This window comes from Arachis hypogaea, chromosome 15 (genome assembly GCF_003086295.3).
Source record: "Arachis hypogaea cultivar Tifrunner chromosome 15, arahy.Tifrunner.gnm2.J5K5, whole genome shotgun sequence".
NCBI lineage: Eukaryota > Viridiplantae > Streptophyta > Magnoliopsida > Fabales > Fabaceae > Arachis > Arachis hypogaea.
In genome coordinates, this window is record NC_092050.1 from 60976774 (window position 1) to 60998666 (window position 21893).

The following is a 21893-nucleotide window of genomic DNA, read 5'->3' on the forward strand; positions in this document are numbered from 1 at the left end:
ATGATTTCCAAGTGAATAGATCTTGATCTTTGCGTGAATTGTCTTCAGGGGTGGTCCAGGTAGCTTTTGCTTTGAGATCGGCTTCGAGTTGTAGGAGTTTATCTTCTAATACTCGATGTCGCCTTACCTCTCTTTGTAGATCCTTGCCAACTTCTCGTTGATGCTGGCTTTCTTTTTCAAGTTGTTTTAAACGATCTTGAAGCGCTTCTATTACTCCCGGATTTGATGAGTTTTTGTCTCCGTTAGATTCCGGGGTATCATTCGGCGTAGTGTCCGCGTTTTTGTGTGGTGTTCTATCCTCTAGATCCGAATCGTGGTCGTTGTCATGGTCGTCCGCCATGGTGATGGGATGACTTCCAGGTTCCCCGGCAACGGCGCCAATGTTCTGAGGGTTACCTAAAACTGTAGGTCGATCTCGGCGAGATCTTCTGTACTGGTCGGAGATGATGGGTCCGGCTGGTGGGTGGCGGCCGGAGCTGTCGTGTCCGACTTGTTAGACTGGCTGCACTTCTAATCCTTGGTCACCGGAGGGTGGGGAGTACTTGAAAGAGACTCCGATGCTTAAGTTTGCACGGGTATTAAATAGGTTTTTTGTAGAATCAGAGTATGAGTTATACCTGGGTGCTCCAGTGTATTTATAATGGTTGTGGAGTAACTATTTTTAGATAAGATAAGTTAGTTATCTTATCTTACCTTTATCTTTGAGTTGAGGTCAACTTATCTTCAAGGGAACCGCCCTTATCTCTATAGGCTTGGACTGCCTTTGGATTTGGGTCGTGTTCCTCTATTTGGGCTTTTCTGTCGATTCGTCCGACCTCTTTTGAGAAGAGGTCGGATAGCCTGACCTGAAGAGGTCAGTCGCTTTATTACTGAACATCCCGGATCGGATAGCTCGAACCAGGGTGTGAACAGTTACCAAGGAATGAACGATCACGATTTCATGCACCAAGTTTTTGGCGCCGTTGCCGGGGATTGTTCGAGTTTGGACAACTGACGGTTCATCTTGTTGCTCAGATTAGGTAAATTTTATTTTAATTTTAAGCTTTTCATTTTTATTATTTTTATTTTTATTTTCGAAAAAAATTTCAAAAAAAAATTCAAAAAAAAAATAAATTATTCTCTATTCTTCAAAATTTTTAAAAAGGAATTCTAGAGTTTCTTCATGATCTATTGAAGCTTGGCTGGCTGTCAAGCCATGTCTAAATTTTTGGACTGAGGCCTCCACTTATCATGGCAAGAGCCCGTGGACTCTCATCTAATCAGCTGTTATATGCCTGAAATTCTCATTAAAAATTTTGAAATCCTTATTTTTCTTTTTGCAATTAATTTAAAAAAATTCAAAAAATTTTTAAAGCCATAAAACCAAAAATAATTTTGTGTTTCTTGTTTAAGTCTTGTGTCAATTTTTAAGTTTGGTGTCAATTGCATCTTGTTAATTTCATTAAAATTTTTGAAAACTCATGCTGATGTTCTTCATAATCTTCAAGTTGTTCTTGATGATTTGCTTTGTTTGATCTTTGCATTTTTATGTTTTGTGTCTTTTCCTGTTTTTCATATGCATTTTCAATTTGTTAGTGTCTAAAGTTTGAAAATTTCTAAGTTTAGTGTCTTGCATGTTTTTCTTTTCTTAAAAATTTTCAAAAATAAGTTCTTAGTGTTCATCTTGACATTCAAAGTGTTCTTGATGTTCATCTTGACATTCAAAGTGTTCTTGCATGCATTATGTGTTTTGATTCAGAATTTTCATGTTTTGAGTCTTTTTATTGTTTTTCTCTTTCATCATTAAAAATTCAAAAATAAAAAAATATCTTTCCCTTTTTCTTCTCATAAAATTCGAAAATTTGAGTTGACTTTTTCAAAAAATTTTAAATTTAGTTGTTTCTTATGAGTCAAATCAAATTTTTAATTTAAAAATTCTATCTTTTTCAAATCATTTTCAAAAATCAAATCTTTTTTATTTTTTCTTTCATAATTTCGAAATTTTCAAAATTTATTTTCAAAATCTTTTTTTTATTTCCATTTCATATTTTCAAAATTAATGCTAACAATTAATGTGATTGATTCAAAAATTTTAAGTTTGTTACTTGCCTTTTAAGAAAGGTTCAATCTTTAAATTTTAAAATCATATCTTTTAAGTTTCTTGTTAGTCAAGTAATCAACTCCAATTTTCAAAATCAAATCTTTTTAATTTCCAATTCAAATCTTTTTCAAAATGATTTTCAATCATATCTTTTTTAATGTTAATCACATCTTTTTCAAAATCAATTTCAAAATTTTTTCTAACCTCTTATCTTTTCAAAATTGATTTTCAACTTTTTTTTCAAATTAATCCTATCTTTTTGTTTGATTCTTATCTTTTTCAAAATCACCTAGCTAATTTTCCCTCTCTAATTTTCAAAAAATCTTCCCCACTTTTTCAAAATTCCTTTTTAATTAACTTTTGTTTTAAAATTCTAATTTAATTTAATTCCATTTTTCTTTTTAAAAATTTCGAATTTTAACTTCAAATTTTAAATTAAAAACAAAAATATTTTTATTTTATTTTATATAATTTTCGAATTCTTCCCTCTCTCATCTCCTTCTATTTATTTATTTATCTACTAACACTTCTCTTCTTCTTAAAAATTCGAACCCTCTCCCTCTTTCTGTGTTCGAATTCTTTTTCTTCTCTTCTACTCACATAAAGGAACCTCTCTACTGTGGCAAAGAGGATCCCTATTATTTTCTGTTCTCTTCTTTTTCATACGAGCAGGAACAAGGATAAGAACATTCTTGTTGAAGATGATCCTGAACCTAAAAGGACTCTGAAGAGGAAGCTAAGGGAAGCTAAAGCACAACTCTCTGGAGAAAATCTGACAGAAATTTTCGAAAAAGAAGGAGACATGGCCAAAAATAATAACAATGGTGGAGATGCAAGGAAGATGCTTGGTGACTTTACTACACCAAATTCTAACTTACATGGAAGAAGCATCTCAATCCCTACCATTGGAGCAAACAATTTTGAGCTAAAGCCTCAATTACTTTCTCTGATGCAACAGAATTACAAGTTTCATGGACTTCCATCAGAAGATCCTTTTCAGTTCTTAACTGAATTCTTGCAAATCTGTGATACTGTTAAGACCAATGGGGTTGATTTCGAGGTCTACAGGCTTATGCTTTTCCCATTTGCTGTAAGAGACAGAGCTAGAATATGGTTGGACTCTCAACCTAAAGATAGCCTGAACTCTTGGGATAAGCTAGTCACGACTTTCTTAGCCAAGTTCTTTCCTCCTCAAAATCTTAGCAAGCTTAGAGCGGATGTTCAAACCTTCAAACAGAAAGAAGGTGAATCCCTCTATGAAGCTTGGGAAAGATACAAGCAACTGACCAAAAAGTGTCCTTCTGACATGCTTTCAGAATGGACCATCCTGGATATATTCTATGATGGTCTGTCTGAATTATCAAAGATGTCATTGGACCATTCTGTAGGTAGATCCATTCACCTAAAAAAAACACCTGCAGAAGCTCAGGAACTCATTGACATGGTTGCAAATAACCAGTTCATGTACACTTCTGAAAGGAATCCTGTGAATAATGGGATGCCTCAGATGAAGGGAGTTCTTGAAATTGATACTCTGAATGCCATATTGGCTCAGAATAAAATATTGACTCAGCAAGTCAATATGATTTCTCAGAGTCTGAATGGATTGCAAGCTGCATCCAACAGTACTAAAGAGGCATCTTCTGAAGAAGAAGCTTATAATCCTGAGAACCCTGCAATAGCAGAGGTGAATTACATGGGAGAACCATATGGAAACACCTATAATCCCTCATGGAGAAATCATCCAAATTTCTCATGGAAGGATCAACAAAAGCCTCAATAAGGCTTTAATGATGGTGGAAGAAATAGGTTTAGCAATAGCAAGCCTTTTCCATCATCCACTCAACAACAGACAAAGAATTTTGAGCAGAGTCCATCTAGCTTAGCAAATATAGTCTCTGATCTATCTAAGGCCACTCTAAGATTCATGAGTGAAACAAGGTCCTCCATTAGAAATCTGGAGGCACAAGTGGGCCAGCTGAGTAAAAGGATCACTGAAACTCCTTATAGTACTCTCCCAAGCAATACAGAAGAGAATCCAAAAAGAGAGTGCAAGGTCATAACCTTACTTGGTGTGGCCGAACCCAGAGAAGAGGAGAAGGACATGAATCCTAGTGAGGAAGATCTCCTGGGACGTCCATTGACCTATAAGGAGTTTTCCTTTGAGGAACCAAAGGAATATGAGGCTCATCTAGAGACCATAGAGATTCCATTGAACCTCCTTTTACCATTCATGAGCTCTGATGACTATTCTTCCTCTGAAGAGGATGAAGACATCAATGAAGAGTAGGTTGCTAAGTATCTAGGAGCTATCGTGAAGTTGAATGCCAGTTTATTTGGTAATGATACTTGGGAGGATGAACCCCCCTTGTTCACCAATGAACTGAGTGCATTGATAAGGCAGACATTGCTTCAGAAGAAACCGGATCCCGGAAAGTTCTTCATACCTTGTACCATAGGCACCATGACCTTTAAGAAGGCTCTGTATGACCTTGGGTCAGGGATAAACCTCATGCCACTCTCTGTAATGGAGAAACTAGAAATCTTTGAGGTACAGGCTGCCAAACTCTCATTAAAGATGGCAGACAAATCCATAAAACAGGCTTATGGACTAGTAGAGGATGTGTTAGTAAAGGTTGAAGGCCTTTACATCCCTGCTGATTTCATAATCCTAGACACTGGGAAGGATGAGGATGAATCCATCATCCTTGGAAGACCCTTCCTAGCCACAGCAAAAGCTGTGATTGATGTGGACAGAGGAGAGTTGGTCCTTCAACTGAATGAGGACTACCTTGTATTTAAGACTCAAGGTTCTCCTTCTGTAACCATGTAGAGGAAGCATGAAAAGCTTCTCTCACTACAGAGTCAACCAAAGCCCCCACAGTCAAACTCTAAGTTTGGTGTTGGGAGGCCACAACCAAACTCTAAGTTTGGTGTTGAACCCCCACATTCAAACTCTAAGTTTGGTATTGGGAGGTCCCAACAATGCTCTGAACATCTGTGAGGCTCCATGAGAGCTCACTGTCAAGCTATTGACTTTAAAGAAGTGCTTGTTGGGAGGCAACCCAATGTTATTTAATTATATCTATTTATTTTCTATTGTTATTTTATATTTTTTTTTCAGGTTGATGATCATGTGAAGTCATAAAAACTACTGAAAAATCAAAAACAGAATCAAAAATAGCATTAAAAATAGCTCACCCTGGAGGAAGAGCTTACTGGCGTTTAAACGCCAGTAAGAAGCATCAAACTGGCATTTAACGCCAGAAAGAAGCATCAAGCTGGCATTAAACACCAGAACAGAGCATGAAACTGGCATTAAACGCCAGAAACAAGCAGCAAGCTGGCATTTAACGCTAAACATGCATTCTAAGGGCGTTTTGCACACCTAATTGGAGCAGGGATGCTAAGTCCTTAACCCCTCTAGATCTATGGACCCCACAGGATCCCCACCTACCCCACCTCTTCTTCTCTCCTCTTCACACCTTTTCATAACCCTCTTCCCCAAATACCCTTAACCACTCACATCCATCTACTCTTCCCCATACACCCCACCTACCTCCAAAATTCAAATTCTTTTCCCTCCCAAACCCTACCCTAATGGCCGAAACCTATCCTCCACCCCACCCCTATATAAACCCGTCAACACTACTCCATTTTCACACATTACAACCACCACTTCTCCCCCTTGACCGAATACACTCTCTCCCTCCATCTCCTCCATTTTTTTCTTCTTCTACTACTTTCTTTCTTCTTTTGCTCGAGGACGAGCAAACCTTTTAAGTTTGGTGTGGTAAAATCATTACTTTTTGTTTTTCCATAACCATCAATGGCAACTAAGGCCAGAGAAACCTCAAGAAAGAGGAAAGGGAAGGCAATTGCTTCCACCTTTGAGTCATGGGAGATGGAGAGATTCATCTTAAAGGTCCATCAAGACCACTTCTATGAAGTTGTGGCCAAGAAAAAGGTGATCCCTGAGGTCCCTTTTAAGCTCAAAAAGAGCGAATATCCGGAGATCTGACAAGACATTAGAAGAAGAGGATGGGAAGTTCTCTCTAATCCTATTCAACAAGTCGGGATCTTAATGGTTCAAGAGTTCTATACAAACGCATGGATCACTAGGAACCATGATCAAAGTAGGAACCCGAATCCAAAGAATTGGCTTACGATGGTTCAGGGGAAATACTTAGATTTTAGTCCGGAAAATGTAAGGTTGGCAAAGAATTAAAGCCTCTACCTCCTCATCTCAAGTATGCATTTCTTGGAGGAGAAGAGACTTTGCCAGTAATTATCAATTCCTCCTTAAGCATGGAAGAAGAAGCAAAGTTGATTGAGATATTGAAAGCTCACAAGACAGCTTTGGGATGGACAATTGATGACATCAAAGGCATAAGCCCTGCCATCTGCATGCACAACATTTTGCTGGAGGAAGACTCAAGGCCTGTGGTACAACCTGAAAGAAGACTCAACCCAACCATGAAGGAAGTAGTTCAAAAAGAAGTGATGAAGCTGTGGAATGCTGGAATCATATATCCAATTTCTGATAGCTCTTGAGTGAGTCCAGTTCACATTGTGCCAAAGAAGGGGGGGATGACTGTAATCTCCAATGAGAAGAATGAGTTAATTCCTACAAGGACAGCACTTGGTTGGAGGATGTACATAGATTATAGAAGACTGAATGAGACTACAAGGAAAGATCACTTTCCTTTCCCTTTCATTGATCAGATGCTAGAAAGATTGGCTAGCCATGCTTAATATTGCTTCTTAGATGGGTACTCTATATAATCAAATAGTGGTAGACCCCAAGGATCAAGAGAAAACCTCATTCACTTGTCCATTTGGAGTCTTTTCATACAGGAGAATGCCGTTTGGGCTATGCAATGCTCCAGCAACTTTCTAAAGGTGTATGCTCTCCATATTCTCTGACATGGTTGAAAAATTCTTAGAGGTCTTTATGGATGATTTTTCTATTTTTGGCAACTCTTTTGAAACTTGTCTGCAACATCTAACTCTTGTATTAAAAAGATGTCAAGAAACAAATTTAGTATTGAATTGGGAGAAATGCCATTTCATGGTGCTAGAAGGTATTGTTCTTGGGCACAAGGTTTCAAGCAAGGGTATAGAAGTTGACAGAGCAAAAATAGAGATCATTGAAAAACTCCTTATGCCTATCAATGTCAAAGCAGTGAGAAGTTTTCTTGGGCATGCTGGGTTCTATAGAAGATTCATCAAGGAGTTTTCAAAAATAGCCAAACCACTGAGCAATTTACTAGTGGTTGACAATCCCTTCATCTTTGATGACAATTGTAGGCATGCTTTTGAAACTTTAAACGAAAACTCACTACAGCACCAATTATCACACCTCCAAAATGGGGACTTCCTTTTAAACTAATGTGTGATGCAAGTGATGCTGCAATTGGTGCTGTATTGGGGTAAAAGAAAGACAAGCTGCATCATGTCATATACTATGCCAGTAAGGTGTTAAATGAGGCACAAAAGAATTATACCACCACAGAGAAAGAGCTCCTTGCTATTGTATATGCATTTGAAAAGTTTAGACAATATTTGATTGGTTCAAGAGTTATAGTATATACTGATTATGCTACTCTCAAGTATCTTATGTCTAAATAGGATGAAAAACCAAGACTCATCAGGTGGGTGCTGCTCCTACAAGAATTCGACATTGAAGTGAGAGATAGGAATAGGAGCGAGAATCAAGTGGCAGATCATTTGTCAAGATTGCCACAAGAGGCTAATCAGGAAATACCACAACCAGTGAATGAAAAATTCCCAGATGAACATCTTTTCCAAGTTCAACAAGCACCTCGGTTTGCTGGCATTGCAAATTACAAGGTGGGAAGAAAGATTCCTCAAGAGTTCTCCAAGCAACAAGTGAAAAAGCTGCATAATGAGGCCAAGAAATTCTTGTGGGATGAACCTTTCTTGTTCAAGAGATGTCCAGATAGGATGATTGGTGCACGAAATTGTGATCATCAAAAATGGCGCCAAAGACTTGGTGCTCTCAAACGTGAATCACACTTTGTCACAACTAACCAGCAAGTGCACTGGGTCGTCCAAGTAATAAACCTTACGTGAGTAAGGGTCGATCCCACGGAGATTGTCGGCCTGAAGCAAGCTATGGTCACCTTGTAAATCTCAGTCAGGCAGATTCAAATGGTTATAGAGAATTGATAATTAAAACATAATTAAAATATAAACTAGGATAGAGATACTTATGTAATTCATTGGTGAGAATTTCAGATAAGCGTATAGAGATGCTTTCGTTCCTCCTGAACCTTTACTTTCCTACTGTCTTCATCCAATCATTTCTACTCCTTTCCATGGCAAGCTGTATGTTGGGCATCACCATTGTCAATGGCTACATCCCGTCCTCTCTGTGAAAATGGTCCAATGCGCTGTCACTGCATGGCTAATCATCTGTCGGTTCTCGATCATACTGGAATAGGATTTACTATCCTTTTGTGTCTGTCACTACGCTCAGCACTCGCGAGTTTGAAGCTCGTCACAGCCATCCCTTCCCAGATCCTACTCGGAATACCACAGACAAGGTTTAGACTTTCTGGATCTCAGGAATGGCCATCCATGGGTTCTAACTTATACCACGAAGACTCTAATATCTCGGACTCGGTCCCCTGTATTAGATATCTAAGAGATACTCATTATGTCTCGTCTTCATGTAGAACGGAAGTGGTTGTCAGGCATGCGTTCATAGGTGAGAATGGTGATGAGCGTCACATAATCATCACATTCATCATGTTCTTGGGTGCGAATGAATATCTAAGAATAGGAATAAGCTTGAATTGAATAGAAAAACAATAGTACTTTGCATTAATACTCAAGGAACAGTAGAGCTCCACACCTTAATCTATGGTGTGTAGAAACTCTACCGTTGAAAATACCTAAGAACAAGGTCTAGGCATGGCCGAATGGCCAGCCCCCAAAATGTGATCAAAGGATCAAAAGATAATCCAAAGATGTAAATACAATAGTAAAAAGTCCTATTTATACTAACTAGTTACTAGGGTTTACAGAAATGAGTAAATGATGCAGAAATCCACTTCTGGGGCCCACTTGGTGTGTGCTTGGGCTGAGCATTGAGCTTTACAAGTGTAGAGGCTTCTCTTGGAGTTGAATTCCAGTTTGTAACCTATTTCTGGCGTTTAACTCCACTTTGCAACCTGTTTCTAGCGTTTAACTACAGAATGCAACATGGAACTGGCGTTGAATGCTAGTTTGCGTCATCTAAACCCGGGCAAAGTATGGACTATTATATATTTCTGGAAAGCCCTGGATGTCTACTTTCCAACGCAATTGAGAGCGTGCCATTTGGAGTTCTGGAGCTCCAGAAAATCCACTTTGAGTGCAGGGAGGTCAGAATCCAACAACATCTGCAGTCCTTCTTCAGCCTCTGAATCTGATTTTTGCTCAAGTCCCTCAATTTCAGCCAGAAATTACCTGAAATCACAGAAAAACACAAAACTCATAGTAAATTCTAGAAATGTGAATTTTATTTAAAAACTAATAAAAATATACTGAAAACTAACTAAATCATACTGAAAACTATGTAAAAACAATGCTAAAAAGCGTATAAATTATCCGCTCATCACAACACCAAACTTAAATTGTTGCTTGTCCCCAAGCAACTGAAAATCAAATAGGATAAAAAAAGAGAATATACTATGAGTTCCAAAATATCAATGAAACTTAGCTCCAATCAGATGAGCGGGACTTGTAGCTTTTTGCCTCTTGAATAGTTTTGGCATCTCACTTTATCCTTTGAAGTTCAGAATGATTGGCATCTATAGGAACTTAGAATTCAGATAGTGTTATTGATTCTCCTAGTTCAGTATGTTGATTCTTGAACATAGCTACTTTATGAGTCTTGGCCGTGGCCCTAAGCACTTTGTTTTCCAGTATTACCACTGGATACATAAATGCCACAGACACATAACTGGGTGAACCTTTTCAGATTGTGACTCAGCTTTGCTAAAGTCCCTAATTAGAGGTGTCCAGGGTTCTTAAGCACACTTTTCTTTTTTGCTTTGGACCTTGACTTTAACCGCTCAGTCTCAAGTTTTCACTTGACACCTTCACGCCACAAGCACATGGTTAGGGACAGCTTGGTTTAGCCGCTTAGGCCAGGATTTTAATCCTTTAGGCCCTCCTATCCACTGATGCTCAAAGCCTTGGATCCTTTTTATTTACCCTTGCCTTTTGGTTTTAAGGGCTATTGGCTTTTTGCTCTTGCCTTTTGGTTTAAAGAGCTTTTGGCTTTTTCTGCTTGCTTTTTCTTTTTCTTTTTTTTTCACTATTTTTCTCTTTTTTTTTTCGCAAGTTTTTGTATTCACTGCTTTTTATTGCTTCAAGAATCATTTTATGATTTTTCAGATCTTCAAATAACATTTCTCCTTTTTCCTTATTCTTCAAGAGCCAACATATTTAACATTCATAAACAACAAATTCAAAAGACATATGCACTGTTCAAGCATTCATTCAGAAAACAAAAAGTATTGTCACCACATCAAGATAATTAAACTAGTTTCAAGGATGAATTCGAAACCATGTACTTCTTGTTCTTTTTTTTTTAGAACATTTTTTCATTTAAGAGAGCTGATGGATTCATAGGACATTCATAACTTTAAGGCATAGACACTTAGACACTAGTGATCATATAGTAAAGACACAAACATAAATAAAACATAAAGCTCAAAAATCGAAAAATAGTAAAATAAATAGACAAGGAGATTAAGGAATGAGTCCACCTTAGTGAGGGTGGCGTCTTCCTCTTCTTGAAGAACCAATGGTGCTTTTGAGCTCCTCTATGTCTCTTCCTTGCCTTTGTTGCTCCTCCCTCATAGCTCTTTGATCTTCTCTAATCTCATGGAGAATGATGGAGTGCTCTTGATGTTCCACCCTTAGTTGTCCCATGTTGGAACTTAATTCTCCTAGGGAGGTGTTGATTTGCTCCCAATAGTTTTGCAGAAGAAAGTACATTCCTTGAGGCATCTCAGGGATTTCATGGTGGGGAACTTCCTCCTGCTCTTGTTGAGGTCCATGATCTCTTGTTTGCTCCATCCTTTTCATAGTGATGGGCTTGTCCTCTTCAATGAGGATGTCTCCCTCTATGTCAATTCCAGCCGAATTGCAGAGGTGGCAGATGAGGTGAGGAAAGGCTAACCTTGCCAAAGTAGAGGACTTGTCAGCCACCTTGTAGAGTTCTTGAGGTATAATCTCATGAACTTCCACTTCCTCCCCAATCATGATACTATGGATCATGATGGTCCAGTCTACAGTAACTTCAGACCAGTTGCTAGTAGGAATGATTGAGCGTTGAATAAACTCCAACCATCCTCTAGCTACAGGCTTAAGGTCCAATCTTCTTAATTGAACCGGCTTGCCTCTTGAGTCAACCTTCCATTGAGCTCCTTCTACACATATGTCCATGAGGACTTGGTCCAACCTTTGATCAAAGTTGACCCTTCTAGTGTAGGGGCATGCGTTTTCTTCCATCATTGGCAAGTTGAATGCCAGCCTTACATTTTCCGGACTAAAATCTAAGTATTTCTCCTGAACCATGGTGAGCCAATGCTTTGGATTCGGGTTCACACTTTGATCATGGTTCCTAGTGATCCATGCATTTGCATAGAACTCTTGAACCATTAAGATCCTGACTTGTTGAATGGGGTTAGTGAGAACTTCCCAACCTCTTCTTTGGATCTCAAGTCGGATCTCCAGATACTCATTCTTTTTGAGCTTGAAAGGAACCTCAGGGATCACTTTCTTCTTGGCTACAACTTCATAGAAGTGGTCTTGATGGACCTTTGAGATGAATCTCTCCATCTCCCATGACTCAGAGGTGGAAGCAATTGCCTTCCCTTTCCCCTTTCTTGAGGATTCTCTGGCCTTAGGTGCGATTGATGGTTATGGAAAAATAAAAAGCAATGCTTTTTACCACACCAAACTTAAAATGTTTGCTCGTCCCCGAGCAAAAGAAGAAAGAAAGAAGGAGAAGAAGAGAAAGAATGGAGGAGAGGGAGAGAGGTGTGTATTCGGCGAAGGGTAAGAAGAAAGGGTTGTGTTGTGTGAAAATGAAGAAGGAATGAGGGATTTATATAGGGGTGGGGGAAGGTGTATAGTTCGGCCATTAGGGTTGGGTTTAGGAGGGAGAGAAGATGGATGTGAGTGGTGAGGGGGTGATGGGAAAGAGTGATTGAGGTGATTGGTGAAGGGTATTTGGGGAAGAGGGTTATGAAAAGGTGTGAAGAGGAGAGAAGAAGAGAGGTGGGGATCCTGTGGGGTCAAGGACTTAACATCCCTGCTCCAATTAGGCGTGTAAAACGCCCTTGCTGTGCAATCCTGGCGTTTAACGCCAGACTGTTGCTTGTTTCTGGCGTTAAACGCCCAAATGTAGCCTGTTTCTGGCATTTAACGCCAGGTAGATGCTTGTTTCTGGCGTTAAACGCCAGCTTGGTGCTTGTTTCTGGCGTTAAACGCCAGACAGATACTTGTTTCTAGCGTTTAAATGCCAGAATGCTCCTCCTCCAAGGTGCGCTATTTTTAATGCTATTTTTCATTTTGTTTTTTATTTTTCAGTAGTTTTTGTGACTCCACATGATCATCAACCTAATAAAACATGAAATAACAAAAAGATAATAAAATAGATATGATTAAATAACATTGGGGTGCCTCCCAATAAGCGCTTCTTTAATGTCAATAGCTTGACAGTGATCTCTCATGGATCCTCACAGATGTGCAGAGCATTGTTGGAACCTCCCAACACCAAACTTAAAGTTTGACTGTGGGGCTTTGGTTGACTCTGCAGTGAGAGAAGCTTTTTATGCTTCCTCTCCATGGTTACAGAAGGAGATCCTTGAGTTTTAAACACAAGGTTGTCCTCATTCAGTTGAAGGACTAACTCTCCTCTGTCCACATCAATCACAGCTCTTGCTGTGGCTAGGAAGGGTCTTCCAAGGATGATAGATTCATCCTCATCCTGCCCAGTGTCTAGGATTATGAAATCAGCAGGGATGTAAAGGCCTTTAACCTTTACTAACACATCCTCTACTTGTCCATAAGCCTGTTTTCTTGAGTTGTCTGCCATCTCTAATGAGATTCTGGCAGTTTACACCTCAAAGATCCCAAGTTTCTCCATTACAGAGAGTGGCATTAAGTTTATTCCTGACCCCAGGTCACACAGAGCCTTCTCAAAGGTCATGGTGCCTATGGTATAGGGTATTAAGAATTTGCCAGGATCCTGTTTCTTTTGAGGTAATTTCTGCCTATCCAATGCATTCAGTTCATTGGTGAGCAAGGGAGGTTCATCTTCCCAAGTCTCATTACCAAATAATTTGGTATTCAGCTTCATGATTGCACCAAGGTGCTTAGAAACTTGCTCTTCAGTAATGTCTTCATCCTCTTCAGAGGAAGAATACTCATCAGAGCTCATGAAGGGCAGAAGGAGGTTTAATGGAATCTCTATGGTCTCTAGATAAGCCTCAGATTCCTTTGGTTTCTCAGAGGGAAACTCCTTATTGGTCACTGAGCGTCCCAGGAGGTCTTCCTCACTAGGATTCACGTCCTACTCCTCCTCTTTGGGTTCGGCCACAACAAGTAGGGTAATAGCCTTGCACTCTCTTTTTGGATTCTCTTTTGTATTTCTTGGGAGAGTACTAGGAGGAGTTTCAGTGACTCTTTTACTCAGCTGGCCCACTTGTGCCTCCAAATTTCTAATGGAGGACCTTGTTTCATCCATGAAACTCAGAGTGGCCTTAGATAGATCAGAGACTATATTTGCTAAGCTAGATGGATTCTGCTCAGAATTCTCTGTCTATTGCTGAGTGGATGATGGAAAAGGCTTGCTATTGCTAAACCTGTTTCTTCCACCATTATTAAAGCCTTGTTGAGGCTTTTGTTGATCCTTCCATGAGAAATTTGGATGATTTCTCCATGAGGGATTATAGGTGTTTCCATAGGGTTCACCCATGTAATTCACCTCTGCTATTGCAGGGTTCTCAGGATCATAAGCTTCTTCTTCAGAAGATGCCTCTATAGTACTGTTGGATGATTCTTTCAATCCATTCAGACTCTGAGAGATCATATTGACTTGCTGAGTCAATATTTTATTCTGAGCCAATATGGCATTCAGAGTATCAATTTCAAGAACTCCCTTCCTCTGAGGCGTCACATTAATCACATGATTCCTTTTAGAAGTGTAAATGAACTGGTTATTTGCAACTATGTCAATGAGTTCCTGAGCTTCTGTAGGCATTTTCTTTAGGTGAATGGATCCACCTGCAGAATGGTCCAATGACATCTTTGATAACTCAGATAGACCATCATAGAATATATCCAGGATGGTCCATTCTGAAAGCATGTCAGGAGGACACTTTTTGGTTAGTTGCTTATATCTCAACCAAGCTTCATAGAGGGATTCACCTTCTTTCTGTTTGAAAGTTTGAACATCCACTCTAAGCTTGCTAAGCTGTTGAGGAGTAAAGAACTTGGCTAAGAAAGCCGTGATCAGCTTGTCCCAAGAGTTCAGGCTATCTTTATGTTGAGAGTCTAACCATATTCTAGCTCTGTGTCTTACAGCAAACGGGAAAAGCATAAGCCTGTAGACCTCGGGATCAACCCCATTGGTCTTAACAGTATCACAGATCTGCAAGAATTCAGTTAAGAACTGAAAAGGATCTTCTGATGGAAGTCCATAAAACTTGCAGTTCTGTTGCATTAGAGAAACTAATTGAGGTTTCATCTCAAAGTTGTTTGCTCCAATGGCAGGGATTGAGATGCTTCTTCCATGTAAATTGGAATTTGGTGCAGTAAAGTCACCAAGCATCTTCCTTGCATTGTTATTATTTTCGGCCATGTCTCCTTCTTTTTCGAAAATTTTGGTCAGTTTTTCTCCAGAGAGTTGTGCTTTAGCTTCCCTTAGCTTCCTCTTCAGAGTCCTTTCAGGTTCAGGATCAGCTTCAACAAGAATGTTCTTATCCTTGTTCCTGCTCATATGAAAAAGAAGAAAACACAAAAGAAGAGGAATCCTCTATGTCACAGTATAGAGATTCCTTTATGTGAGTAGAAGAAGAAAAGAAATTCGAACACAGAAAGAGGGAGAGGGTTCGAATTTTTAAGAAGAAGAGAAGTGTTAGTAGATAAAAAAATAATTAGAAGGAGATGAGAGAGGGAATTTTCGAAAATAATTGAAAAGAAAAGAAAAATATTTTTGTTTTTAATTTAAAATTAAAATTAAAATTCAAAAATTAAAAAAAAAAGAAAAATGAAATTAAATTAAAAGTTAAAACAATTAGTTAATTAAAAAGGAATTTTGAAAAAGAGGGAAGGGATTTTCGAAAATTAGAAAGAGAGAGTTAGTTAGGTAGTTTTGAAAAAGATATGATTGAAACAAAAAGATAGGATTAGTTGGAAAGGATTTGAAATTTAATTTTGAAAAGATAAGAAGTTAGAAAAGATTTTGAAATTAATTTTGAAAAAGATATGATTGAAACTTAATTTGAAAAAGATTTGAAAAAGAAATTTAAAAAGATTTGATTTTTGAAATCAAAGTTGATTACTTGACTAACAAGAAACTAAAAAGATATGATTCTAGAGTTTAAAGATTGAACCTTTCTTATTAGGCAAGTAACAAACTTAAAAATTTTGAGTCAATCACATTAATTGTCAGCATTAATTTCGAAAATATGAAACAAAAATAAGAAAAAGATTTTTGAAAATCATTTTGAAATTTTTGAAAATCATAAAAGAAAAATGAGAAAGATTTGAATTTTTTTGAAAAGATTTGAAAAAGATAGAATTTTTAAATTGAAAATTTGATTTGACTCATAAGAAACAACTAAATTTTAAAAAGTTTTGAAAAAGTCAACTCAAATTTTCGAAAATTTATGAGAGAATAAAGGAAAGATATATTTTTTTTATTTTTGAATTTTTAATGAAGAAAGAGAAAGACACAAAAAAGACACAAGACATAAAAAATTATGAATCAAAACAAGAAAAATATGCAAGAACACTTTGAATGTCAAGATGAACACCAAGAACACTTTGAAGATCAAGATGAACATAAGAATTATTTTTGAAAATTTTTAAGAAAAGAAAAACATGCAAGACACCAAACTTAGAAATTTTCAAACTTTAGACACTAACAAATTGAAAATGCATCTGAGAAACAAGAAAAGACACAAAACAAGAAAAATTAAAGATCAAACATAGAAAATCATCAAGAACAACTTGAAGATCATGAAGAACACATGCATGAATTTTCAAAAATTTTAAGAAAAATTAAAAAGATGCAATTGACACTAAACTTACAAATTGACACTAGACTCAAACAAGAAACATAAAATTTTTGGTTTTTATGATTTTATAAGAATTTTTTTTGTTTTTTCGAAAATTATTTTGGGAAAAACGAAAAAGAAGAAAAAAATTTTTTTTTTTGTATTTTTCGAAAATAAGACATAAAAAGCTTAAAATTAAAATAAAATTACCTAATCTGAGCAACAAGATGAACCGTCAGTTGTCCAAACTCGAACAATGCCCAGCAACGGCGCCAAAAACTTGGTGCACGAAATTGTGATCATCAACAATGGCGTCAAAGACTTGGTGCTCTCAAACGTGAATCACACTTTGTCACAACTTCGCACAACTAACCAGCAAGTGCACTGGGTCGTCCAAGTAATAAACCTTACGTGAGTAAGGGTCGATCCCACGGAGATTGTCGGCCTGAAGCAAGCTATGGTCACCTTGTAAATCTCAGTCAGGCGGATTCAAATGGTTATAGAGAATTGATAATTAAAACATAATTAAAATATTAACTAGGATATAGATACTTATGTAATTCATTGGTGAGAATTTCAGATAAGCGTATAGAGATGCTTTCGTTCCTCTTGAACCTCTACTTTCCTGCTGTCTTCATCCAATCATTCCTACTCCTTTCCATGGCAAGCTGTATGTTGGGCATCACCGTTGTCAATGGCTACATCCCGTCTTCTCTATGAAAATGGTCCAATGCGCTGTCACTGCATGGCTAATCATCTGTCGGTTCTCGATCATACTGGAATAGGATTTACTATCCTTTTTGCATCTGTCACTACGTGATGCCAAGGCATCATAGGCTAGTTTCACTAGCATTTTTCTGTTAGTTTTAGTTGTTTTATGCATTTTCTTGAGCTTAAAGTAACCAAAAATGGTTAAATGAAGAACAAAGTAATGAACCATCCAAACAATATGATTTTTGATGCAAATTCCATGAGTTTTAGTTATATTACTTAAATGCTATGAATGAAAGATTTCTCATGAAATTTTGCAAGACTTTGATGCAATTGTTTGGATGATTTCAGGGAAGAAGAGGCTAAGCAAGGAAGCAACAAAATCAATAAAGGAAGCTTGTATATCACATGTGGAGTTTAAGTTCCAGTTTAAGCCTAAACTGGAGCTTAAACGTCAAAATCATGAAGGATAAGAAATGCTGGGATTGAAGTTTAACCTCCAGTTTGACCTCAAACTGGAGGTTAAACGCCAGAATGAAAAGCCTCACTTAAGGAGCATTCCACGTTTAACCTCCAGTTTGACCTCAAACTGGAGGTTAAATGCCAGAATGAGTATGCCATCCAGGGAGGAGTTCCACGTTTAACCTCCAGTTTGACCTCAAACTGGAGGTTAAACGCCAGAACCAGGAAGAGTACCAGGGGCCATTCCACGTTTAAGCTCCAGTTTGACTCAAACTGGAGCTTAAACGTGTTCGATAGTTTTTTCACTCCAGGGTTGCTCTCTCCATCTCCACGTTTAACCTCCAGTTTGACCCCAAACTGGAGGTTAAACGTGTTCGACACCTCCAGGGCCACCATTCCAAGCTTCCACGTTTAACCTCCAGTTTGACCTCAAACTGGAGGTTAAACGTGTTCGACCTCCAGTATGCCTACACCCCTTTCCACGTTTAACCTCCAGTTTGACCTCAAACTGGAGGTTAAACGTGTTCGACCTCCAGGATGCCTCATTCCTTTTCCACGTTTAACCTCCAGTTTAACCTTAAACTGGAGGTTAAACGTGTTCGACTACATTACTCTCCAGGGCTACCTTCTTCCATTTCCACGTTTAAGCTTCAGTTTAACCTTAACTGAAGCTTAAACGTGCTTCTACAAATGGCCTCACTGGAAGTGTCTGGCGTTTAAGTTGCAGTTTAAGCTTAAACTACAACTTAAACGCCACTCTTGAAAAGGGTTTCTGGGCCAAAAATATTGTGATTTAAGTTAGTCTTTGAGCACAAGTATTAACTTAAACTTACTTTGGTATGAAACCCAATTGAATATCATGGTTTATGGGATTGGGCCTGAAGGATTGATGAGTTTGAAATCTCAATTTATTGAGTCATGTGTCATTATTTGATTATCACTAAGTTGGCTCAATAAATGTTACAGGATCTGGATCAACAACCTCATCAAGATTATGGATCATAAACCCAAGGCAAAAGGAAAGCAAGGAGAGGCCTCAAAGCCCAAGAAGCACAACTGAAGCTCAATATAGAAAGTGTATAAATAGGATAGAAGTTAAGTTAGAGAGGGATTTTAATTTTACTTTCACTTTTAGCTAGTTTCCTTTTCTTTGTAATTGAATTCAGAGCTATGATTCACTAAACCCCCTTTCATTGGGTTAGGGAGCTCTATTGTAATTCAATGAATCAATAATAGTTTATCTTCTTCTTCAATCTTTTCTCTTGAATTTTGTTAGAAAGCTTCTCGATCTAATTCCATTGAGTAGTTGTCTTGGGAAAGAGACTACTCATACTTGGAATCCTTCGGAGCCTTGGGAAAGGAATGGAGGATTCATGCTAGAGAAGCTTTCTCACAGTGGATTGGATTGGGGTTTGGATGGATATTGTGACATGTAATCCTACCAAATTGTGGTTCATGAAATTGTGTGGTATAATCAGTGATCAAGCATCATCTCTTCTTATGAACATTTAAACCAAGGGATTGGGAATTTGTTTGTTTTTAGAGAGCATTGGTGAGCCAAGGAATTGGGATCCAATCATATAAGATTGCCAAGCAAAATTCAATGAATGCATTGGTTGAGGAAGAGATTTACATGTTTTGATTCGGAGATTTCAATATCTCCTAAACCCAATGAATTCCCCATTTCTGATTTCCACTTTCTCTTTATATTCCGCAATTCAATTCTTGCAATCATCCCCATTCCCTTTTAATTTCAGCAATTTACATTCTGTTCTTTAATTCATGCAATTTAAGATTCAGCCATTTAATTTTCTTGTCATTTACTTTTCCTGCCAATTTTACATTCCGCAATTCTCATCTCAAACCTTGATTCCGCTCAACTAGAACAAACTTCTAATCCGAATTGCTCACTCAACCAATCCTTGTGGGATTCGACCTCACTCTATTGTGAGTTTTTACTTGACGACGATAACCGGTGCACTTGCCGGAAGGAATTTTGCCGATCGTGCAATTTCCTAATCGTAGCATAACTAGTTTATGCGCATCAAGTTTATGGCGCCGTTGCCGGGGATTGGTTTTCGATTGACAATTCTCAAATTGGAAGCTAACTAGATTGAGCAATTTTCTCTTGCTTTGATTAATTCTGTTCTAGATACTTGTTGAATTTTAATTTCTGCACTTGGTTACATGCTTTCCTTCTTTATGCCTTTAAATCCATGCAACTAACTCACTGACTCACTAACTGTTTGATTTAATTCCTCAATTGATCTAACCATACTCTTCCATTAACCAAGAGTATTTCACTTGTTTGTGTTTGAGCTGTGTTCTTGTATGACAGGTAGGAGAGGAGAGACATCAACTCCTCCATATACCGAACCGGAAAGGACCCTTCATAGACTTAGAAGGGAAGCAAGAGGGAAGAGAGTAGTGGGAGAAGAGGAATCTGAAGGAGAATCTGAGGACAATTTTGAGGAAGCTCTAGATCTCAACATGGATAGAGAAGTTCACAACCATGAGAGAGCTGATGGAAACAATGCCATTCCTGAGAGGAGGGTTCTTAGTTCATACATAAACCCAACCTCTGGGAATTGTGGTAGTAGCATCCAGAAACCACCCATTCAGGCCAACAATTTTGAGCTCAAGCCACAGCTAATATCATTGGTGGAAAATCATTGTTCCTTTGGAGGAAGTGCTAATGAAGACCCAAACCAACATCTCACAAAATTCCTGAGAATTTGTGACACTGTGAAGTCCAATGGAGTCCAGGAAGATGCCTATAAACTGCTTTTGTTCCCATTTTCACTTAGGGACAAGGCAGCTAAGTGGCTGGAATCATTCCCAAGGGGGAGTCTAACCACATGGGATGAGGTGGAAGGCAAGTTTCTGGCACGTTTCTACCCTCCACAAAAGGTCAATAGGCTTCGATCTGAGGTCCAGACTTTTAGACAACAAGATGGTGAAACTCTCTACGAGGCATGGGAGAGATTCAAGGACTTGACAAGGAAATGCCCACCAAACATGTTCCATGATTGGGTGCAACTGCACATCTTCTATGATGGGCTCTCTTATGAATCAAGGAAGGCTGTAGACCATTCATCAGGAGGTTCATTGAACAAGAAAAAGACCGTGGAAGAAGCCATTGAAGTGATCGAGACAGTGGCTGAGAATGAGTACTACTATGCATCAGAAAGGCACAACACTAAGGGAGTCATGGAGCTGAACCATGTTGATACAATTCTAGCCCAAAACAAGGTGTTTGCCAAGCAACTAGCAGAGCTTACCAGGCAATTAGAAACAAAGCAAGTGGCTGCAATACACACACAAGATCAAGAGGAAGTAGGCATTGAAGGAGGTGATTGGGATGAGGTTAACTATGTGGGAAACCAACAAAGGCAATCATATGATCCACACTCCAACACTTACAACCCAGGCTGGAGAAACCACCCAAACTTTGGGTGGGGAAACCAACAAACCCAACCACAAAACCACAAACCTTACAACCACAACCAACAAAACAACTCCACATACCAAAACTCCAACCAAAGATCATACCAAGCCACACAAAACACTTACCCCCAACCATCATATCATGGCCAAAATAATCAACATACCCAACCTAATCCGAACCAACAATTTCAAGATCAATTAAACCGGATGGAAGGAATGCTTGCAACCATGAGCCAAGACATAATTGAATTGAAGGCTTTTAAGGAAGAAGTAAATTCTAACTTGCAAAACCAAGGAGCTGCCATCCAGAAGCTAGAAAATCAAATTTTGTATTTGACTAAGCAAGCCCCTGGGACAAGCAGTTCTCATACTGTTAAGGCTATTGCAAGGGAGGAATGTAAGGCCATAACCCTCAGAAGTGGAAAGAATCTAAAGGAGGTTTCAAGGGAAACCACAGAGGATGAAGTAAAGGAAAATGTGAAAGACAAAGAACAAGGACAATCTGTTACACCGTTTGCAACAAAAGAAAAAGAAAAAGAGGTCTTGAAGCCTTACACACCTAAAGCACCTTATCCTCAACGTTTGATGAAAAGTGAAAAGGATGGCCAATTCTCCAGGTTCTTGGAGATTTTCAAGAAGCTTCAAATCAACATTCCCTTTGCTGAAGCAATAGAGCAAATGCCACTCTATGCAAAATTCTTAAAAGAATTGATGACCAAGAAGAGAAGCTGGAGAAATGAGGAAACTGTGTTGTTAACTGAAGAATGCAGTGCCATCATTCAGCACAAATTGCCTCAGAAATTGAAGGACCCAGGCAGTTTCCAAATCCCCTGTATTATAGGAGAAGTCATGGTGGAGAAGGCCTTGTGTGATTTAGGGGCCAG

The 21893-nt window shown here is 38.4% G+C and overlaps 3 non-coding genes across 3 annotated transcripts; 1 reads left to right on the top strand and 2 right to left on the bottom strand.

Moving 5' to 3' along the window:
• Positions 1–3284: 3284 nt before the first annotated feature.
• On the bottom strand, positions 3285–3392 carry LOC112753005 (small nucleolar RNA R71). The gene has a single exon (XR_003177409.1). It is a non-coding gene; the product is annotated as a small nucleolar RNA R71 (small nucleolar RNA).
• An 11076-nt stretch (positions 3393–14468) lies between these two features.
• LOC112752903 (small nucleolar RNA R71) lies at positions 14469–14576 on the top strand. The gene has a single exon (XR_003177311.1). It is a non-coding gene; the product is annotated as a small nucleolar RNA R71 (small nucleolar RNA).
• A 5902-nt stretch (positions 14577–20478) lies between these two features.
• LOC112753650 (small nucleolar RNA R71) lies at positions 20479–20582 on the bottom strand. The gene has a single exon (XR_003178025.1). It is a non-coding gene; the product is annotated as a small nucleolar RNA R71 (small nucleolar RNA).
• Between the last annotated feature and the right edge of the window lie 1311 nt (positions 20583–21893).